This window comes from Thunnus thynnus, chromosome 20 (assembly GCF_963924715.1).
Source record: "Thunnus thynnus chromosome 20, fThuThy2.1, whole genome shotgun sequence".
Classification (NCBI taxonomy): Eukaryota; Metazoa; Chordata; class Actinopteri; order Scombriformes; family Scombridae; genus Thunnus; species Thunnus thynnus.
Window position 1 is genome coordinate 21,184,443 of NC_089536.1, and position 24,280 is coordinate 21,208,722.

Below are 24,280 nucleotides of genomic sequence, written 5' to 3' on the forward strand. Positions count from 1 at the left end.
TTAAAATACGAGCAAAACTAGCTTCAAGACTATACAGATCCACCGATGAAAGCTAAAGCACGCAATAGAAACTGTCACATTTATTTGTGCATTTTTCATGTACTTGTATAGAGTATGCAGAATATCAGTGTTCAATGTATACATTTTGAAGTCAAATTAACAGACTGATGCCAACAATTTTATTTTGCATGTGCTTACACTCCAAATCATACAACATGTCTTGACATTGGTAATTTCACATTCAGTTTGGACTGCACTGGTTTTAAAATACTGGGTTTATGATTTAACGCGTTTGTTAATCATATTTTACAATGCCAAAATGTATGCCAAATGGTGACAACAATATGGGCTGTTCCTTTGTCGTTCTCATTTCCTTCAAGGCATCGCCTTGGATAACTGACAAAGTCTGAGTAAATGTTCCTCAGCAGGAAACATATACTTTACTCAAATAACAAAGTGTCACAGATGCTTCCTGTTCATAAATCATAACTGAACTTAACGTGACCTTTCACGTGACAAGGATTCACCCAAAACATTAGGATTGATATCTCCTCACTATGAATTTTCATATCAAAACCCATGACAAGCTAACCAGTCGCTCTAAATCAAAGTCCACAGATAGAGGGGCCATCAGAGGAAATTGAGAAACACTGGAAAGGCTGTGGAATATGAATCAATCACTAAGCCTACAAGTGCCAAGCCAACATGATACAGCAGATCAGTTCAGTGCAGGTGAAACTCACTCTCAGGAAAACTCACACACTTGCATAATGTAGACACTGACAGATAGGCCTTTCACACAGAGACCTTTTTGACATGTCACAGTATGAAAAATATGAATAATGACAGTTTCAGGGTCCTGGTGTTGCACATGTTGGCTCACTGTCAAACTGTCATGGCTTACAGGGACACATGAATACAGCAGAGCCATCGTTAGCGTTATTAATAACACCTGTGATTTTCCTACGACGACAGTTGAAAGTTGCTGTTAAAAAATAGGCCTGTTGAATGGTGTGCTGCATGGGAACAAAATGCTAAAAAGGTTTCCATGAAAATGAATTTATCATCTCGACTTTCAGGTAAAAGAAAAATTAATGTGCTTCACAGTCTATTGTAACGATTCTGGGCAGATCAGACACAGAGAAAGATTCAGAACACAAGGTAAGATTCAAAAAGTAGGCAAAGTCTTTATTGGAAAGCCAGGCAGTCATACACATGTACATCAGTCCAAATCAAACCAGCAAATCCAGGCAGGGAGTAGGCAAAAATCCAAAAAATAGAGAAAAAAAAAGAAATGTCAAAAACCATGGAGACTTAAACTAAGGGAAAAACTGCTGGAAAGCGATGAACACACAAGGATGAACAAAGACGATCTGGCAGCAGAACAGGGAAAACAGGAGTATATATATACTATATGGGGTTGGATGATAGCAAAACCAGGGGCAGGTGAGTAATTGGAAGCAGGTGTGGATGATCAAGGGAGCGGAAGACACTCGAGGGCAGGAAGTGGAACGACAAGACATGTGAGTACTACAAAATAAAACAGGAAACACAACAGGCAGTGATTAAGAGGATGTTAAATCTATACTGTAACAATTTTGTGGTAATGAGTGCAATTATTTTGTACTAATTTCCATCATCTGCCTCATCTAATGTTACTTTACTCTGTTATGTCCTTCATTTTTTGGAATGCTTTTTGACAGTTTCCAAGAAAAACAAACGGACTGAACATTTAGCTGTTTATATGTTTTGGTGGTGATCCAACATGTCTTGTCGCTGGACTCTTTTCTGCTACTGTGGGTGTGGAAACGAGGTCTCTGTGCCACTTCAAGGATGGATGGATGATTGTTTAACGGTGGAGTGAAACAGCAGCTCTAGACTCCTTTTCTTTGATTCAGGTGGACTAATACAAAGACCTGACATTTACTACGGTGAGTGTTTTAGATTGCTGGAAATACATTTAAGTTGCATGGTGTCTGGGTTAAATCAAACATTGATTTTCCCTTCAGTTTTTGATGAGGACTATTATGTGTGTTGTCCTGTATGCCTGCATGTGTCTACAGATGTGAGTGTTACTGTATCTGTACAGACAGTATCCAGCCAAAAAGAAAAAAAAAAAAAAAGTAAGCCTGGCTTAGAATGAGCCTGGGGACAGATTTGTACAGAGGAGATTTGGATGATTACACACCATGAAAGTTCTCTCTCTGTGATTGAGAATGGAAAATCACACCAGCCAATAAATCAGCTATGGGATACAGTAGCTAGTGCTTAAAGTCTGGAAATAAGAATTCAATGTAATAGAAAAGTAATCTTTTATTTTATTACACAAGCAAGTAGAAACATCCAGATGCGCAGCTGTACGTACGCTGTAGTGTTTCCAACATGAACCATGTACTGCTGATGTACTTTTCATTTCCGTATCTGTTTTTCTTATTCCTGTGAATAACTGGCTAGATAATACGATGTCATGTCCTGATATTTCATGCAACTACAATGAAGGATGATAGCAGAGAATGTTTCAATGATCTAAAAAAGAAAAAAGGGTAAGCATTAGGTTTTTAATGTCTGACAAAATCCTGAGCTGAAACAAAGAAGAAAAAAAACAACTAACAGCTGTAAGACATTCTGGGACATGTAAGAGCATATGGGGGTGCAGTCTTCCTGCTGCTCTACAATATGATGGTCAGGAAGTCATTATTAATGGTTCAGTGAAATATATGACAGGCGACTTTTACACAAGCTAGAGGGATAAAAAGCTTATTTGCAAAAAAAAAGCCTGATAATCAGACTGAATTGCTTTTTTATGTTGACTTCAACTGGACATTGTGCTCATGTTAGATATGTTATATGTGTCTATGTCATTTTTGGTTAACAGAGAAGGAATAAACTTGATAGTAGCAGCTCATATAACATGTTGATCAAAGAAATTTTAAGAGTTTCTGCAAGTTGACTCACAACAACCCAACTTTATCACCGGATGAGAATGTCTACATTGGGTGATTCCAACAAATTTCAAAATACTCTCTATAATATATATATATATATATATATATATATATATCTGCACATTGCAACTATGGTGTGTTTAAGGTTAGAGGAAAGTAGTTACAGTTAATAAAAGGCAAACAGTAATTGCAGGTCTGTAACAGGATGTAAACTCCACACCCTGATTTCCCCTTCGCTACATATAGCCCACAATACTCCCTACACTGGCACTTAACTCTGGCATTTGAGGTAATTGTGAGGTTCGGATACATCCAATATTAATGTGGGATTCCTAGGAATACTCTTGCTGAACAACCCACGTAGCTCCATCAAGTTTGTCATTTTTCTGCCTGTGGCTCAGGACAACTGGGAAAACAGCCTGAGCCCTACACCAGAAATGTTTGGATTTCTGAAAATGTAGTCATCAATTCAGGAGTCTAGAACGAGTCTTAATTCAGAGCAGGAAGTTGTTTTTCTCTTTTTTTTTTTCTGCCTACTAAAAGAAGAAATAGTGGAGTGGGGAGGGAGAGACAGACAGACGGGCACCATGCTGTCTCAGGTGTGTCAAGACTGCCAAGAAGAGATGGATGGATGGCCAGGTGAGGAAAGATTTGGATAGATAGATGGATATTTGCACCTTTGCAATTCACAGCATGCGGGCGCCAACTCTACCAGGGCACTTTAAGCATATTTGAAAAATGTGCTAGAGCAAGCATGAGCATAAATTACAAACTATTCAGTCTCCCATGGCTGACAATCATCTACTATGAAGTATTTTGCATTGAAGCATCCACTAAGTTGCATATATTAATGTGTTTTTCCACTGAATGATGGTGTTCTGTATGTCCATTGATTGCAAACAAGCTGCTATATTACCTGCTTTGCATAAGCTAAGTTTATCATTACATATTTTTCCTCAGTTTATGTAAATGTAGCATTGCGCCAACATAAACACGGCTGCGAGCATGTACGATTTCACAGCGTTTGCCATCTTTATCTCAACTTACACCAGTGGAGGGTGGCTGCCTGAATATATTGTGTATATGTTCCTCTTTCTCTGATTAAATCCTTACATGAGCTATTATCTAAACATCTAAACTCTGAATATTTGATCAGATGTTCCCCTTTCACGGTTCAGGTCTCAGTGATCCCTTCCTGTGCCTCTGTCTGTCTCTCTGAGGAGGCCGATTGTCTCTTCCGAACGCTGGTCTGAGGCCAGATGGAGGAGAGTTAAACAGCAGCAGTGAGGGACTGATCCTGGAGAGCATTAACGCATCCCAGATGACCTGACTGGCCCACCTGTGTGTGTGTGTCAGCGCATTCTCGTTCAAATGTATAAGCACGCTTAACAGCATCGCTTGCTTGTTATCTCTCTTCATTGGTAGTAGCCTGGTATTTTGTGAATCTTCCTCTCTGGGGGTGTGTTTGTGTCTGATTGCCTCTCTCTCTCTCTCTCTCTTTCTCTCTCTCTCTCTCTCTCTCTCTCTCTCTCTCTCTCTCTCTCTCTCTCTCTCTCTCTGAGATTAGTTGCTTTCATCTAAAAACACCACCAGTTCAACGCTAACTGCAGCACAATGAGCTCTAGAACGCCAAGTACAAGCCTGGAGCAACACTGCCACACAAAACACACAGCTAGTCTAAAGGAATCTTGTTCCAAATAACTTTTTGCACATACAGCATACAGGGCAATATATGTTTAATAGTCTGACATATAGTAATGTATGCCACATAGCATAATGCTTTGGCACACAACTCACACCCCCCCCCGGTCTCTTTACAGGGCACCCTACAGCCACTGTCATGCACTGAGGGCAGTTTACGATGCATGGGAAAACGCAGCCTTGGCACCGCACCCAGCACACTCCACACAGCTCAGTTACAACTAGGAAATGGTGGCACACACAAAAGAACAAAAGTGTATGTGAGAAAGCGTTCAGAACGATTACAGGTATATGTTGCTTTAGGAATGTGACACGTGAAGAGCAAATGATGTTGCCAAGTTCCCGTCATCGTCATCTCAACGTTTCTCATTACTTGTTAGATGGATGACTAATAAATAAAAGACTAAGGTTCAAAGTCATTTGTATAACAGATAGTTAGTAGATCAAACATTGCCAGAGAGAGAGGAGTAAAGTTCCCCATAACATCTGTGGGATAAGCTTTTTAATATTGTAGAGTAAGAGTTAGTTGATTTAAGTGCACTAGGACATTTTGCTATTCTCAAAAATAGCTAGGTTAAAGGTAGCTAAACAAACTATAGCTAATGTTAGCTAAACATACACTTTGTTCACTTCACCTTTACAGAAGATAAGCAACAGCGTGAATTACAAGAAAATGGCTCTGAGTTCATACTGTGGAAGTTTTGGGTGGAGCCGTTTCCATGGTAAGGGTGCTGTCAGGCATTACAGATGTATACACACGAGATGCACTCTGTGAGGGGACATTTATTGGTGTGTGTGGTCAACGGCAGACAGGTGGATCTGTTATGTATGGAAACACACACACACACACACACACACAGGTCATACTTACATTAAAATGTTATGCAAATTTTAAGCAAATATACAAAACTATGGCAACATAAAATGTGAATCATTACATGCTTCCATCAGGTGACACTTCAACTAGTGACAGTGACATTATGCTATGTAACACTCTAGTCATTAATACAATGATGATACTTCTTCATCTCTTCAATGTTGTTTGCCTACCTATTTACATATTACGGTCTGGTTCAACTCCATTTGTATATGTCTATGTGTATATACTGTGTGTACAGGTGTGTGTGTGCATGTCTATATATTTTTAAAAAGTAGATGGTCAACCATCTTTTCATACTGGAGAATTTGATTGTGGCCAGTTTTGAATATTCCCATGCATTGTACCTTTGAATAACTTTTGAGTTTTCTTTAATGTTATCTTCACTTGATTTTACTATAACATTATATAATTAATGCTTGTTTTATCTAACTCAATCATTTCCTCCTTTAATTTTCTTTTCCATTTTTGTTATTGCTCATTTGAAGCACAGACTTCATAAAGCGTCAATAACTGCCAGTATCAGGATTCAAAAGCAAACCACTTAATGGGAATGTGTAGCACCCTAGAAACGAGCATATCGAATGATGTGCATGTTTACTTTTTTATTATTGTGATATCATCTGGACAACAATCCATATCCACTGCTGACACAGTTATCTTTTGCCTACATCTGTCCATAAAAGCACGGTGACTCATTTGTCCCCTGTAGCCTCCTGTAGCACATCCTCATCACCAGGAACTACAAAAACAGCGTGAGGGTTGACTGACCGGGTTAAATGAAGTCATCGACTGTACATCATGAAATAACTTGTCTGTGATTATTTACCAGCTTTGTTACCATGCAGGCTTTTTATAGTTTCTGTTCCACTGAGTCCTCCTAAGTAACTGCTTCCTGTGTGGATGCTCAATGATGATATCATAGTCTGAGAGTTTATTAGTTGATAAGCAGTTTGACGTAAGGAGGTGAATGAGTGTTGTCGTGCTGGCATGAGAATGAGAGGTAACAGTGGGATTAGTTGTGTGATGTTATGGGGTAACATAGCCAAGGAAAGAAGGTTAATGGACCACACACACACACACACACACACACACACACACACACACACACACACATACAGTAGTCCAGGTAAAGATTTTCTGAATAATCTGGCTCAAAATTAAACTGAATGTTACAGACAACAGCTAATTTTAGCCAAAAGCTTGTTAAAATCACACCCACAGGATAAAGAATTGAAATGAATAGTGATTAACCCAGATGCTCTTATGGGAAACAAAGAGTTGGTGCTCGCTTGTTTTACTCTTAATTTGCAAAAACTACTTGAAGAGGCCCATTTTTACTCATCTTTAGTCAGAGTGACTTTAGTATTTATTGACATTAAAAATAAATTTGGTATTAAACAACAGGACAGTAGGATTGAAATGAAAGCATCACCCAGAAAACACTGTCAGAAAGGAACAATGACGTATATATTGACAGTTAAAGGTACCCTCCTGTGAAATGTTTGACCACTAGTAGCGCTAATGAGCAGTGTTTTTACAAGTGGGTCCCTGTTTGTATCATGCATGCGCACAGGGACACACTTGAGCTCAGTTTCACTCTTTTCCTGTGATTGGCAGTTTGTGGCTGTGCTGCCAGCAAAGGCAGTGAAGACTATTAGCAAGTAAACATTACTGTGAACGATGCTGGGTTTAAAATATTAAACTAAATTAAAATAATTGATTGCGTGCAAATGTTTTATGAGGAAGGAAATGCTCTTTGAATGTAAACATAACTTTCGAGTGTCTACATGAAAACTCAGCAAGTTGACTTTAAATGTGACAAACATGGCCATGAAGGTTAGGAAAGCTACGGTTTATTACAACTAAGGGTTGTCTGACTGCTAATGATTGTAACCCTGTTAAACCTATTCCTGCATGTTGCTGCACTTCAAGATGTCAGCACTTACTTTGGTGGGTTTTGGTGTGTTATCAGACCTGATAGAACCAATGGTTGGAGCCATGAACAAAACCCAAGTTGTAATAAACCATAGTTTCCTGGCAGCAGTGTCTCAAGACTGTGTGAAGCAATGCCAAACCGTCAAAATTTAGACAAGTTATGAAGACCTGAAGACTTCCATGACCTTTTCAGTTAAAAATAACTAAGTTTACAAATTTAAAACAAAATGACTCGTACCACAAAAATGATTTTTTTCCCATCTTCAAACACTCATTGAGTTTACAAGAACAAAACATCAGACACACTGAACTTTAGTGACCACAAATGAAATGCAGTGTTCAGGTGTGAAACAGTCCCAGATTAGATGGACTGTTGTAATGCTTTTTTTCCAGATACTTTTTTTCCAGATTTCTATTACAACAAAAACAATATACAGACACACTGACAGGACAGGATGTATCACATTAATCATTTTAATCATATTAAAAGTAGGCTAAGGCTTAAAATCCATGTAGGAATTATTACATGTGAGTGAGTATTTTTTGCTATTTAGTTGGATGATGAAGAAACCATTCTGAATATGTCACATAGAAAAAACTAAAAGTAATGCCAGACTGTTTCTGCTTCTGAAGCAAAGAGTGGAAAAGTACAGTAGTTAACGACTGATGAGGTCTATCTGACTCAAATGTTGCATTTATAATAATGGGAGCCAATTAACAGTGTGTGGATTATTTTTCTAATAAAAGACAGGCTTTTGTTTTTATTTCCAGTTATCATCACACGGTTGTCTCATGTTATTCTGAGCTGCAGTGATGAAATCAGAGTGCACAGAGTGCTTCTTAGTACAGGCTCCTGGTTCTGTGAATCAGGCACTAAGAATCAGACCGGCTAACAACAACAGGTCTGGTGCCCAGCTTCCCTCCATCAGGACCAGGATCAGGGCAGAGAGTGCAGAATACTTATCTTAAAACCATTTGAAATCATGTTTACATTAAAACAAAAACATTTTCATATCTTGAGGATTGGGAAGGAAACCATCAAGCCCCTTGTGTCTTGATGATGACCTGGGTTCAGAATAGGGATATGGCAACTGCCCAGATCTTGAAGAACTGATGCTGCTTGCTCCATAGATACTGAATCCAAATAAGCTTTAAGCCAGCTGTCTATATTGAATTCAATTTCCTCACCTTCCAATGAATAAAATACTGTCCGTTTTACTCAAAGTTGTATTGCTGGTTTAGATACCTCATAGTCAAATGCCCTTTTTCATAAAGGTTTAATACTGTTGTGTCAGTGAATTTATATTGTATTGTTTGTATTTCTAAAAAGTAACTATAACACTATGATATTACACTGACCGACCAGAGAAACCGTTTAGTCCAGGAGCAGGTGTGTCATGCTAATACAGGCCAAATATTTAACAGGACAACTGAGATATGACTACTGTTTAGGACTAAAAACCGTGACGACCTGATAAGAAGATATGTTAACAGCGGTCCTGTTTCCTTGTCTTGCATAACTGTGTGACATTTGCTAGCACTGACACAGTCTGATGGCACAGACAAGCTCCGTGACAACAGATTAGGACACCTAATACATTTAGATAGCTCATTATGTACATGTGGCAAGCGTAGGACAGACGGGAGACAGGTTTAACAAGCAAAGAGGGGAAATGAATGAAATATGAGGGGAATGTCATGTCTCTCATTTCACAATTCCTAAGCCACCTATCCTCATGTGACCCGGAAGTTAGATGCATCAGTTTAGAACATGGAGGGGATGACAAGGAAATCCAAGAATGGCTGGGAGTGAAGATAATCTACGGATCAGGTTACATCAAGATTCAATCATTTATTGTAATTTTTCAATTTTATAGGTGATTTGGAATTGGTATGAATTTGTAAAAAAAAAAAAAAAAAAAAAGTAAACATATAACAACACAATACATACAGGAAGAGACCACAACAACATGCTCTTACAATTATATTACAATATTTCAATTAATGTAACCCTATGCCCTTAAAGTGACAAATTAAAGTGCATGGGCTCAAGGACTTTATACAAGTTTATATAACCAGTGAAGCATTTAGGATGTGGATTGCTTCAGTAAGTGCTGTTGTGGAAGTGAGATGTTCTGGTCTTAATACTGCAGAGTCTTTAATCCGAAGGGAGATGATTGAATAGTGGGTTGGCCGGGTGTGAGGAGTCCTTTTAAATTTTAAAACCTTTCCGCTGAATGCGGATGTGGTATAATTCAGAAATGGTTCGAGAGTTCACAGCAACATTGTAAAATCCGTTAGAAAGTACTGACATCATTTTTTTTTTTTCAAAGTGATCGCATGCTCCTCACCAACACTCAGTGGCATAACAAACAGTGGCTGCTATGAATAGGTGGAGCTGTGATACTGGGAAGAAAACAAACAAATATCTCAGTAAAGTAAAGACCATGAATCCTTAAAGCCAGTCAAACACTGTACAATGATGTCCACACAATTGATGAGCTGACACAAGTATTTTGACTTTGAACTCTGCAAGGTTTGTGCCAAATTATTATTGTTTTTTCACTTTACATATGTGGAGATTACACTTTTATTCTGAGGGATTCAGGCCATAAATTTTATTGTTATTGTTACTGGGAAAAACACATGCACAAAGCATTAGGATAAATCAGCCTAATCAAATCTTTGGGATTTAAACAAGACATATCATGCACATTTCCAGGTCTGTATTTATATTCTGGGGCTCTACTGGAATATCTTTGCATGATTTACAGGTCAAAATCTACGTATATACGGTATCTTATACTGGCTTTATGCAGCCCCTCCGTTCAGCCTCTGTCTGAAACAGGCTGTTTTAGCTCCTGTCTCTTTAAGGCCCCTCAGCAGACTTCCACTGGCTCCATGGCTACGTAAACAAACAGTAGCAGTCAGATTTTGCTGCTTTTTCTCGTTCTTTACTCGAGATATAAGTACTTAAATACATCTGTACATGTTTGAGCCCAAATCCCATTCAAAATATGTGAGTTGACAATGCGAACAACCCATGGAACAACCTTAGAAACAACCTTAGCAACAAAAACTATGGAGCAGATGGCAATTTGAACAATAAAACAATATGAAGTCAGTTCGATGGGGAAGTAGAGGTAATAGAGTGGGCTGCAGCCTGGGCTTTTGAATTGACGGTGGCATTTTTACATACGTTCATCAGGTTTAACATAGACATCTGACATCATAAAAGTATAAAAAATAACAGAAAATCACAAAAAGCATGTTACGTCCCCTTTAAGACTGTATTCTTGTTGTGTGTGGATTTGTTTATAGAAGTGTCTACATCTTTATAACATTTGGAGCAGAGCAGCCTGTAGTTTCAACATTTGCGAACTACGTGTAGTCAGGACCTGCACTGAAACACTGTCATTTAAAAGCTGTTGAAACAACAATTCACACTTTTATACTCAAATTTAGACACACTTAGACATCAACCTAGAAACCTAGACATCTTTTGAACTGCAAACCACCAAATCAATGCTTATGAGGTTCATAATGAATAAGGAAAAAATGCTGTGTGTTGTTAATATTTCATAATTGAATCCACAGTCGAGGAAAACAATGTTCTTAAGTCATGCTGACGTGTGCTCATTTAACAATATTCTCTCACTGCAAAATAAAGAATGACAAAAATAACCCAACAGGACAAACATTAAAAACCACCCCAGTATTTGTTACCCATGACAGCTCTGTTGTGATACAGACGTGAGTCACTCCAGCAGTCAACCATTAGCCCTGCAGCAGAAACCTGTTTGCGGGGAACTTGGATACAGTGGTATTTCCTGTACTGCAAACATTAACTAACAATGTCATTTACGGTATGTTTATCATAAGGGGAGACAGAAAATGATTAGCCTTGTTAAGGGTTGCACTGGTATGCACAGAATGCAGTAGTGGCAGGTGACCTTTTATACACCAGACACTGACTTTTCAAAGCAGGAAAAGCACAGGTGTAATTGATAACATTAGTGGCGGCTGCATTCCATGCAGGTGTTAGGGCTGTGCTATTAGTAATGTTTGCTCAGTGGCATGGTTTACTGTGACGCTTCTGTGGAATGAAGCCATCGTTATGTTACTAATTACATCTGTGCTTTTCCTGCTTTCACAAAAATGTCACTTCTGGAGCAGATTCAACTGTTTCACAACCAATGAGTTAGCAGAACACTCTATAACTCCCAGTATCATTTCTTTAAAGAGAGAAATGTTTATCATTACATTTCCTCATGGGAATTGAACAAAACATGCAGCTGTATTTCACCAAGTCTAAACACAAGCCCGACATTTCAACCCTGCCAGACAGCTCCCATCACTCTTGCCTACAGCTGGTTGACCTCTGGATGACCTCAAGGTGAGACGTCAACCTTCTAGGGTCAAGTCTTACATTAATGTTCCTCTTGGACACACACTTGCATGCATGTCTGTGCACAGGCCAACAGATACATGACAGTAACACACACACACACACACACACTGAAATGTCCAGATGACCTGTGATCCTAAACATTACCCACTGAACCCTGTTCATCCCTTGAGATGTTTACCTCACACATCTTTGTTTTTCTTCTTTTCTTTTCTTTTTTTTTTTTTGGCTGCAGAAATCAGCCTCTAGTTCCTGTTGTCGCACCATCTGAAACATGATACTCCTCTAGAAGGTTGCATGCTTGTTTATGTCTTTTTCCATTTATGCCTTTTGGTGACCTACCCAATTTAATTTTCTCTGTAAACAATACGCTTTGGCCCCTGTGGAGCACAAAGGAACATAGACACCACATTTTACAAACAGATACTGGTGCAATAATCCTTTTCAGTAGCCATATTCCTGTATATAAACCCACAGAGCAGTAAGAGTAAAACAACTCTTACTTTTTAATAGTTAGTTACAACTTTTACATACACTTTTCATAGGTTAAAATCAGTGACAACATACTGAAAAAATTGCCAAGTAAAGTCTTAATCGTGACTTTCTGTGTCTGGACAGATATTGGGAAGTCCAGAGGCAGAACAATGCATGCTTATTTAACATTTGCATATCTAGGTTGGCTTCACAACATGTATAATCCCACTGTATCGCCATTCTCATGACGGCATGACTGTAGCACAGAGGGAGTTCATTTTCTCTAACTCTGATTCCAGGTTCCTTACTGTATATTTGATTTTTCAACAAAAAAATCCACTGGCCAAATGTCTGTGGTTAGCTGGAGTTCAAACTAAAACACTGAGGTTTGGAAACAAAGCTATAGGAGAACTAAAAATCAACACAGAGATAAATGAAATTAAAAAATGGGTAGGCACGGAGAGAGAATTAAGAATACAAATATTCTTGTCTCACTGTAGTCTGTTTAATTTCAGGGCTGTGTGAGTGAGGGGGCATCTCCGCTTTCTTTTAGTTTGGTTCAATTGGCCGGTGTAAGCACCTTTACTTTGAAGTTAATTACAGAGAAATCTGTTTTTTCCTCATTACAAGCAGGGTTACTGCTCTGGATGAGGTATGTGTATATGTGTGCGGGCCTGGCACAAGGTGCAAGTGTATGTGTGTTCCTACTGTGAGTTGATGCAAAATCCACACACAGAGGAGACCAATCTGTCTTCTTTGTCAGCCGTTAGCAACCAGCCAAGACCTATCACATCTAAACCATCGTAGAAATGGTTACAGTGCAATTATGTTCCTCTATTGTTTCTTTTTTTTTCATATTGCTCAGTTACAAATGCACAAGTGTGCCGACGAGGAAGCCGAGGTTAATTAAAACTAAATATGTCTAGAGTATTTCATCTTTAATGATTTAACTGTGCTGATGTAAAACAATGGGCACTTTTTTCTTACTGTTCTTTCCACTTACAGGTCTAAATTGACAGAAGTATTGATATGTTTGTTCATAGTTTTTATGCATCTGGACCTGGGGTTTGATTTCCAGTACCTCCAGTCTTGTGTACTGATAACATAATTGGCCATATTTACAATTGGGAGGCCAGTGAGGGATCATGTCTTTGTTGTGGCCTTGGGGCCTTCATTTGTTGTGTTTCCCTCCCCAGGTCAAGAGTGGAGGAAGCACTGACAATGACCTTAGTGCATAGGGAACTGGGCATTCCAATTTGGGAGAAAATAAGAAACAAGTGAAAACTGGTATAGATGTTTTAACTGATGCCAAGCAATTTGGACTAATGCCGCAGTTTTGCTTGACTTCAGCTATATACTAACAGCAAGGTTGTGGACTTTAGCTTTCTTGAAAAGCAAATTTTAAAACTTCTAACATTCTTTACTTATCCTATCATCACACATTATTACAGCAATGTATTATCAGTGATTTTATCAGTCATGAAAATCTAAGAAAACCAATGGTGCAAGTGCACAGAACAGGACAGGGATTATTGATTTTAACCCATGATTCTTTCCGGCTGCAGGCCCTCAGAACCGAGTAACCCGACACCTGCGTCTGACCCTGGGCAGAGACAGATCATTGTACAATGCAAGACGGTAAAAAACTGGAAAATTATAGAGAGAGAAACACTATCTCCTCCCTTACAAGCATCTGATAATCCTGCACATGTGCTGCCTACTAGAGACGTCATCAGGCCCAGTGGTGGGGGTTGAGAAGTTGGGGATTAGAGACAGAGAAGACGTGAAGGAAAGACAGAGTACGAATAAAGGAAGAAAAAAATAAACAAGAGAAATAGAAAGGGAAAAAGATCATTTTCAGCTTTTACAGTATGTACTGTGTGTGTATATGTGTGTGTGTGTGTGTGTGTGGGTGTGTGTGTGTGTAAAACCGCAGGCCTGGGACCTACTGGTCTGATTGCTATGCAGGAATGAATCTGAAACGAGAAACACACAGACTGGATGATGTGGTTTAATCGTCTATTAAACTTTTTAATTAGAGGCTTTTTAAAAGATTGGACTGAGTCACTGAGACATTCACTAACACACAAAACCTGATGTAACTACTCCTGTCTTCCCTCTGCAGTTTGGGCTGAGTGCCTAGAAAGCTGGCTTGGATGTTGGAGAAAGGGGCCAAGAGTGATGGCACCTCCCATCACAAATTTTGAATTATACCCACAAGGCCTCTGGGGGATAAACATGAACTTCTAGCTTTCCACAACATGGTGGGCCATCACTTAGTGGACACATAATGTTTTCAGCACCACCTTTTATCAGCATTGTCCTGACAAAAGGAATTCCTGCAATTTTAACTACTCCTTTACATTTTCCTACCTTCATGAGCCAACTCTTATAAGCCAGTTTTCAGTACATGTTGAGTTTCCTCTTATTCTCAATTCATAAAACCTTTTGCAGCTGCTGTTTAAGGATTCAAGTTTTAGATGGTAAACTGGCACATTTAGCCAATAACACCCCTGCCCAATGGTTCCACTCAGACCGTGACAAAATGTACAATGGGCGCCAAACTTTACCATAACGTTGGGTGTGGTGTTCCTGATGTAGCTGTGTTATGAATATTCTGCTGACTGTGAAGTTTTACTACCACAGTACCACCTGTGACAGTTGGAAAAATAAAGTAGGTTATAACAGTCCCTACTCTCACTGTTGAGCTAAAGAAAGTAGCTTACAGTCTTGGTTTGATCAGGTCTTTGTCTCTCCATCTTAGCCTTGATTTCTCCTGTTTAGCCTGCTACCTTGCAGTACTAACATCTTATCCCTTCACAGTTGCCATTGAGATTCCCCATCAGGTTCCTGCCTCTCCCCCATCACCTGTTCCCCAGCACTCCATAGGTCTCAGTATATAGATACAACTAACTGAAAACAAATTCAGTCTAACACAACAATCCTGTCATAAAGCCTACCTTCATGAAGGTTAAAATGTTCAGCTTTTGTTTTAGAGTGGTGCTAACTGAAATTTATGGACAGTTTAGATGCTTCTGTAGCGCAAACCTTCATGAAGATGGGATTTGTTGCAGGGCTGTTGTATTAGACTGCATTAGTTTGTGGACCTAATAAAGTGGTAACTTAGTGTTGTTCCCTGCCAGCACTGACGAGGGCTTGCATGTCTTCATTCTTGCCTTTCCCTCCTTTTGATCACCACTTGCAAACTTAATACTTTCCTCTGCCACATGATTTGTTTACTCTATCTAATTACTTTCAAATTGTTGAATTAAAGTCTGATTATTGGCAAAGTAAAGAATGTTTTATACTGAACTTCACTGTCTGTTCTGTCTGATTTTTGCATCCAGTACTGGTGTCAGTTTGTTGCATATTAATATATAATATGGTAAAAGGAAAAAGATGATGTTTGATAAAGTCAAAACATATTCAGAAATATTATAGTAAGATATTACAGAGTAATTAGTACTTAGATTAAAGAATTTAGAATGTTTTATCGACTGTAAAGTCTCTACCTCACCAGAGTAAGTAAAGTAAGTAAGTAACATAACTGGGTAGCAACAGCCATTATGGCCAAACAAAGACTACCACCAACAGAAAATGGACAGTAAAACAGTAAAAGCTGAACTGAAAACCAAAACCAAAAAATATTAAGTCAAAAAAGTAGCATACTTTCATTTAAAGTAACTGTGGATATTTTGCCTTTGCAGCCCAGCAGCATACATCATTAAGGAGGAGTTTATACCAAAATGTGCAGAGGTGTGAAACCTTATAACTCAAGGTCTTTCTGCTGTTTACATATACTTGCTGTAGTCACTGTGACTGCGCCTGTTTGCGATCTGCTTTTGCAAATACACATGCTTTCCCACTGAACTGGCACTGTGAGTTGCTTCTAATCTGAGGATCTGGTGGGAAGTCACAATGGGTCAATATTTACCAGTCCGGTAGGTAGTGATCAATACGGACGGCTGTTTTCACACAGATGATAAGAAGTTCAGTTCAATCTGTGAGCTGGCTGTGATGACCTGTTAACTATGACCTTACATGTCATAGTCTGAGTCATTGTCTGAGTTTAGGGCTAGATTATAGGAGCAAAACTGGAAGAAGTGATAAATAAAATGTTGATAGTTTGGTAATGGAAACATGAACTGTTCCATGTTGATTTAACTCTGTACTTTTTGCACGGTATTAAATTTCTTAACAGCCTAAATTACAAAGTGGGGCCACAATAGGGAGGTGAATGCAATCTCTGTATAGGAGAATTAAAAATCCTTTACCTTCAGAGAAAAGCTGAACCAACCAACAAAATGCAACATGGTCATCTTACCTGGTGTCCAGGACTCCCATGCCCCCCAAAAGCCAAAGGTTCACTTCAAGTATAATGAGGACTGCCTTTAAAAATAAAATATATAACAGAGAGCTTTTGAAAAAATGTGCATCCTAAAATAAAGTGGATCAATCATATTGGGCTCTTAATCGTTTATTTTCTGTGGCTTCAGTTTGGATCATTTGAGTGGGTATATTTGCTCAAAAGATTTGCACTTACATGAGACATACTGGTTTTGAATTGCCTGTGGGAAGTAGCCTAAGAGTCTGTCTATTTTTGATTAAAAGCTGAGTTTTCACTGTGTACTTTTCTCTTTTTTCCCATGTGAAATTGCTGTTCTCTGACTTGCTGTACAGCTCTGATCGCCGGCTGTGCTCATGCTTATGGTTTTATTATTGTGGAGTACAAAAAAATCAGAAACATAAAAATTTTTTGGTGAAAACCACTCATGCAGTGACTTGAGGTTTAATGAACCCTCACACTCAATATTTTCAGTAGTTTGTTATTTGACTATTACACACGTCATTTAGCCATTTCCAGTTAGGCTCTATGCAATTTCCAAATCATCAAATTTTATCCTGAGTAAGAATATCCACTCAAACTAATCCAAATTCATTTCCAGATTCTGAGAAATGCTCCACTCCAGCAGCGAAAGATGGTCACCACTTCAACACCCTGTTCTTCCGTTACTTCTAGAGAGCATATTCCATGCTCAGACTCGGAGCTGAGGGATTCGCTATTTGCTTGTTTATTCAAAGTTTATTAATATTAAACATGTCGTGTGTCCATATTGCACCAAATTGGACACTGTACTTCCTTGGGTCCCAAGCAATACACCTGCCAAGTGTGAAGTCAATCAGATAAACAGTTCTTGAGATATGCAAAGGACAGACAAACAGACAGAGAGTCCTTCCTTTATAGTTAGATTGTGTTTGCATGATTAACCTAATAGCCACCTGGTGCCAGGTAGGATTACACCAGCATACAAGTACTGGTTGGTTTCTGCATCTCCAGGCATATAATAAGCTGTCATGTATGATCTACTGTGTACACTGTACATTACACACATAAAGCACAAATGGCAGGCTATTCTGGTGGTCAGTAATGCTCCCAACAGCAATTTTTTTGCTCAAAGACCTCCAAAAAAGGTTAATCTGCCCATGATGTCATCCAAACATTTTCTATATCAGTTTATCCCAGCATGCACTGGGCGGCAGTCATGGTACACCCTGGACGCCAGGTACCCACGATTTGTGGATGCTGAAATCAAATAGTTTCCTCCCACTGCCATTTGGCCGTCGCATTTTGCCTTACATGCAGCAGAGAACAGCCTGAACATCAGCTCCAGTTGCAGTAACCTGGAGACAAAAACATTCATAGCCCCGCTGGGTTTCTTCAGAGTCTCTCATCCTCCTTCTGTTCATCCTTTGCACGCACCCATCTGTGTGCCAAGGCCGTACGCGTACATGCATACTCCCATTTAACGTTTACACACATGCACATCAGTAAGACACACCCATACTATACACATTTATACTCATACACACACGCACACCTCATAAAAGGTCAAACCACAAAACACTGCGCTGTGTTGAGTCATCAACAAAAATGGAAAGTTTTAATCTTTTCAGGCTTTTTTTTATTTTTTTTTTTATTTTCTTTTTCTCAACATGAAGAACAAACTGAGAAATAGGAAGAAAAAACAGCCATGAAAACCAGGCCATTTGTCATAATTTCCCGCTGCCGGTAGCTGTGGACAGAATGAGAAAGTGGTGGCGGTAGCTGAGGACGTGATGGTGCATCTTAAACAGGGGAGTTCCACCCAAAGGGAGGGGAGGTGTGGCACCGGCGACCGCCCGAAACAGCATGCGGTCCTGGGACTGGAAGGACTGAAGTGGCCCCTGATATGAAGCATAGCATGGACGTGGAGGTGATAGATGGAGCTGGAAGCAGGATATCTGGGTAGTGTTGAGCAGTGTGTGTTTAGGCATATTGTGAGTGTGTGTCTGGTCAGTGTAGGGACTTGTAATGCTGTTGGTCTGGCTGGACTCGTGACTGTAGGACACAAGCCATTCGTTACACAGAGACAGTTACACACCAGGCTAAATGAGGCTTATCCAACAGTCTGGCTGGAGGTGTGTGTTAGGGTGTGTGTAGGTGTGTCTTTGGATTTTAGTGTGTTTTTTAGTAGGAGTGTAAAATTGTTTGTGTATGTGTCTGCTTGCAAAAAAAGAGAGACGCAGTGACACATACATTAGAGAATAATGTCTGTGTGTGTGTGTGTGTGTGCTCTGTCTCCAGTGTGCCATGCCGCCACACTCATAAAAGCCATCACAACGGACGCTAACCTCCAAACCCGTGCGACCAAAAAAGCGGCTCTTGATGTGAGCGGAATCAGAATTGAGCTCATTACTTTTTCCACAATGAGAAAGTTGTTTGTGTGACACTCCTAATTCTAATACTTGTGCATGGCCCGCTTTTATTTGGAAATTTCCCTGGCTGTCCTCTTTACTCCTCTCAACACGCTGGGTCTGCTCACTTTTTCTGAGCTGCATTTTCCAGAAATGGCAATAAGTTTGACATAATTGACAATAAACAGAGGATAAGCAGATTAATTAAATCAGCTCAAGACAAACATTGTAAAATGAGCTTTCTTTTGGATGTGAGCAGAGAGACCAAAGACATTAAATCTGCCAGCGTGCCAGTGACAAAGAGAAAGCCCTCAAGTAGTTAGAGGACAGAATTGATAACATCATGAAAAACTGTATTCCAAAACAATAATCTGCATCGTCCTGGCTTTAAAGCCACTTTAGGCTCCAAACAGATGAACTTCTTGCCATTGATTTACTCACAGAAAATAAAAGAAACATTAGTTCTTTTTCTTCTGTGTCCAACCTCGTCTCGTATCTCCGTTTTTGCTTTCCTAACATTGTTATTTTCCCAAGGAAGACTCAGCATGCAGGGTCGTTTTCAGAAACGCTCGGCTTCACATTCAGGCAGTTACATTCACACTTGGGAACCGCCAGTTCAACCGCAGTCTTCAGCTAATGACTATCGAGCAGAGAAACCGTGACCCCCCCGATGGTTGAAGCTGATGGAGGTTAGTTTTTCTTTGTTGCTTGTAATGTGTAATCTTTCATAACCAGTGTGGGAAGTGACCAACTGACACTCTCACAGGCCTTCCCAACTCTAGACAAACCATTTTTCGTCATTAAGTGGCTTCTTATAAAATCCCACCGTTTAGATACTGTTTTTTTGTTTGGCTTTGGGTCAGGCAACTAAAACACTATGATAGGATGATAGGATTAATGATAGGAAAAGATTGTGGCTATGGTTCACAGAAACGCATTTTGCATCAACATTCAACTGGCCATCCACCACCCCGACCTCCATGTCCTTACAGTCCACTTTGCTACATAATGGGTAGACAACTTTCTGTGTTGGCATTGAAAATTGGCAGTGGACCTAAATTGTAAACACAAATCCTAGGATACGGGGCTGAAGTACCGCCATCTTGCAAAACTTGTTTTGGAAGATACAGCGACATAATTATTGCAGCACAAATATAAAATTTACTACTCTACTGAACAATAAGACATTAAATATAGCAAGATTAGGTCAAAACCTAATATATGGTTGGATCATTTATGGTCCTTCTATGAAATTGTGGCCAGTTTGTTACAGGGATAGTCAGTGGTAGTGTCTATAATGTAAATTCCTGGTTATTAAATGTTCATCTGCAATTTTCTGTAGTTGTCCTAGATATATTTGCTAGTAAAGTGTACTGAAGTTGCATATCACATGACATGGTTAAGCTTTGAGTCAAAAAAGGTCATAAATGCAGTTGCAAGAACAATACTTTCCACTCATATCTTTGGATATTTGATTTGAAAGGGAACTGATTTATTCTAATTATAACTCTTCTAATTATTATTAAGTCCCCCTGCTCTTTCATCTATTTCAGTCAGCGGATGTCTCTCGTTTTTCACTGTATTGAGTGTTTTGTCAGTGATTGTTACTTGGGGTGTTTTAATTGTGCTTTAACTCCCTCCTGCCTCTATGTGCGTTTTTATGTCTCTTTCCTGGTTAAGGAGGCTGCGGTGGAAATTATAAATGAAATTACCGCAGTTACAGATCACCTGCAGAGCAGCCGCCCCACACTAACCTGCTATAACAGCTTCATGATTCACGTTTCACCTGCAAGACTTGTGTTTTAATGCTGTCATTCATCGTGATGTGAAAATGTGAGAGAAATACAAAGTTTGCGTCCTGGTATTACTTCAGTCATAAAATCCAAGTGCACTGCAGAGCATCTCTCCGGCCGGCTGCTGACAGCGCTGTCGGAGAGTCGATCACACCAGGAGATGCAGAGATGCTGGTACGCATCTGATCAAACAGGTGTTTAGCCGACTTCTCTGTATTTAACACCAGAGCTGAGAGCGTCAGAGCTCGGAGCAGAAACATGGTCACTCTGCATCACTGCTGTCCTCTGCATCCATCATCTCATGCTGATTTGAAAGAGCAACGGTCAATGAGGAAACTTCAACACAGCCAGCCGACCAATGGTGAAACTCACTCACTATAGGGCTGGCCCCCCCTTCAGTCCAGCCAAAATATGGTATAGGTTGATAATGGTTGGATATATGCTTTAAAAGTGTACTCTAATGATTTACTATTGCAGTTATGTAAAATTGGGGGACTCAGACAATTTAAAAAGAGTGAATAGTCTAAATCTAATCAGAAATTAGTCTCTAGTATAGGTTAAACTCCACAAAAACTGTATCCTACAGTTTTCACAATGCAATTCAGTGGTGTGTTTAGCTGAAAACCCTGATGACATTAAACTTTGAAAATATCCTTTCAGAGTCACAGAAGATAGGCTGAGTATGATTTCTCGTGATAAGGAAACTGAACTCGATTTGTGAAATTGGTGGAGTGACTCTTTAAAAGTGTCAAACAAGCATTATTTGAGTACAATAAGCCTTTATGTGACACTAACCACATTGGCACACTAGGCTTGGTGGTTGTGTGGTTAGCATTGTCGCACTTTCACAGCTAGAAGGTCCTTGATTTGAGCTTGCATGTTCTTATGTCTGCCAGAATAGAGCTTGCACAGGGTTGGTGGGTCTTATTTTACAGCATATTTACTGATCTTTATGTCTAATGAAACTATTATTATCCTACAGGCCTTTCTCTTCCTCTGACCTCTGATCCCTCATTTGTTCTCACCACTGTAACGCAGTTTCTGCAATCAACTCTCTCTCACTCTCAGCCCACAATTCCTCCATCTGTCTTGCTCTTCCCCCTGCCTTCCATCACTCCCTCTCTCTCTCTCTCTCTCTCTGTTTCCTCCATAATGATGTTAATAAAGTGAGCAGAATGGATTATCCAGATTCCCATGGCAGTTGGCCTGCCCTCTGCTCTGTCTCCTGCTTTGCTCTGTTTACTAGAGGGAATCATTCACTTAGTCTTATCACTTTACACCTACGTTATCTGGGTGCACAAACACATGCCACACTAACACATAGAATCTGATTAGCGGCGTGTTTACATGGCTACGCCGCGAACACAAGGTAAAGTGAAGAGGTGGGAAACATGGGGGGGATGGCAGACAAACTAAAGATAGTTCAAGCCTAATGCAGAGGATCAAACACATGAGGTGAACAGAAATAAAAAAAGACAATATCTTCTAAATGCTTTCCAAATGTTTCCTCCCTAAAGAATAAGGAAACATCAGTGTGCAGAAACAAGGCCATATTCCCACCATCGGTCACGGTGTAATTGCTCTAGCAAACCTGTCTTGAATCTAATATAAACTAACGAGGCAGATCGCTCCATCAGACGTTACCAGACAGTGGATGGTGAGCAGAGAACATGTTGTAGTTCCATTAAGCTGGCGTTTCTCAGGGTTTCAGGCTGTAGAGAGAGAAATGGGGAGATGTGATGGGATAGGGGTTGGCTGGATGTCGAACTTGTATCCACTTTTAATAAGTTAAGCTTCAACATACCATAGGCTTGTGCTTCATAACTCCTTTCCTTGGTTCTTTGTTGGTTGTATTCCAAAATTACAGCTACTCTCCCTGAAAAGCAAGAGAAGAGAACCAAAATATGTAAAGAAGAACATACCATGCAATCAGGATTAGAGGTGATTTACAACTGCTGACCAGAATGTGTCTCTCCCTTCTATCATGTCCTGAATGGGAACATGAATCTGGAATCAGTACTTGCAAACTACTGACAAAGACCAGGCCAGTTGTGCGGCTTATAGTGAGAGATTGGGCACATCTGGACGCTATCAACAGGAACAGGTACTGTAAGTTTCCCAGCAGCAGTGCCCAAAATGTGAATCTTTATTTCCACTAAGAATAGAGATCATGTTTTTCTCTGATTCTTAGGGGCAACATATTTTTAATGAAAACATATTTAGTGCAATTAATATGATAATTACTGATAAAGGACATGCTGCTTTTTTCAGTTAGTTGTCTACTCTTCAAAATACCTTTGAACAAATGGTTTCCTAAAAATCTGGTAAAAATTGTACATAATACACTGCTCCCTTGTAGTCAGATGCAGCCAATTCCCCAAAACTGGGGCCTTGCCCAACTACAGTATGAGGCGAGACTGCTTACACAGTGTTTGATCAATTGTTACATTAACCATTTTTCCACCTGATGAATTACCTATAAAAATAGATTGTTAAGCTCATATGATTCCAGAATTTGGCTTGACCATCGATCTGCTGCATTTCTGCCTCAACTGCTGCTAGAAACTTAACATTAATGTAAAACATCAAAGTAGGTTGGACAGGTTGTGAAGGCATCGAGTAGCATCTTGAGTGTTGACCAGAGCCTCTACTGTCTTTTTAAGGCGAAAGGGATTTTCCCATATTTTCATCATATTGATTTTTTGCTTGTTTGTTTGTTTTTGTGACGTTTAGGTGTTAGGGTTAGGGTTAGGGTTAGGATTAGGGTTAGGGTTAGGGTTAGTAGAAGTAACATCTGTGTTTTCGACTGTCATCTTCGTTTCTGAATCAAGTTCCGCACAGCAGACAACTTTATTACCCTACAAGGACAGCGTTTTTGTTCTTCCTCACATCACTGTTTTTTGGGGTTTTTTTTTTGCAATTTTGACACATTTTTTTGTTCTTAAGATGCTTTTTCTTTACTCCGTGTCCTGCCCTCTTCTTCCTGTGCACACTTTTGTCATGTGGGGTACCACACATTTATTATTTGTTGATACAGCTTAGGGAGGAATTGGGAGCGCTTGGTTTGATGCAATGGAATCTTAATAAGATTAATTATAACAGCTGAAGTAAGCTAAACTATGAAAAGAAGCTGGATCCACATTCCTCCTGAGGATGGAATGAAAGTGCCGCAGGAGTTCAGCATCTACCTTTGCTGTTTCTGCAGGAGAGCTTGAATAATAAACTCACACAAGGTTGAAACAGAGAGCATAGGTAAGTGGAAAAAAGGAACTTTGACTGGGAGTAAAGGGCCATGGAGGAGGAGAGTAGGAAACAGAGGTGAGATTGTGGCTAAGGGGGAAGAGGGAGGAAGGGAGGGAGGGAAGCAGGAAAAGAGGCGCCAGCCAAGTGATGAAAATGGGATGGAGAC

General features: G+C 39.6%; 2 long non-coding RNA genes across 2 annotated transcripts in view; one reads left to right on the forward strand and one right to left on the reverse strand.

Moving 5' to 3' along the window:
• LOC137172061 (uncharacterized) overlaps positions 1 to 24,280 on the reverse strand; it is a 38,383-nt gene that overhangs the window by 7,306 nt on the left and 6,797 nt on the right. The window contains exons 2-3 of the long non-coding RNA XR_010924872.1: positions 22,676 to 22,747; positions 22,516 to 22,583 (exon numbers count right to left, since the gene is read on the reverse strand). This is a non-coding gene — a long non-coding RNA (uncharacterized lncRNA). The remainder of the gene's footprint in view (positions 1 to 22,515; positions 22,584 to 22,675; positions 22,748 to 24,280) is intronic.
• On the forward strand, positions 1,380 to 10,198 carry LOC137172064 (uncharacterized). Its single transcript, XR_010924875.1, has 3 exons — positions 1,380 to 1,931; positions 3,489 to 3,584; positions 4,124 to 10,198. It is a non-coding gene; the product is annotated as an uncharacterized lncRNA (long non-coding RNA).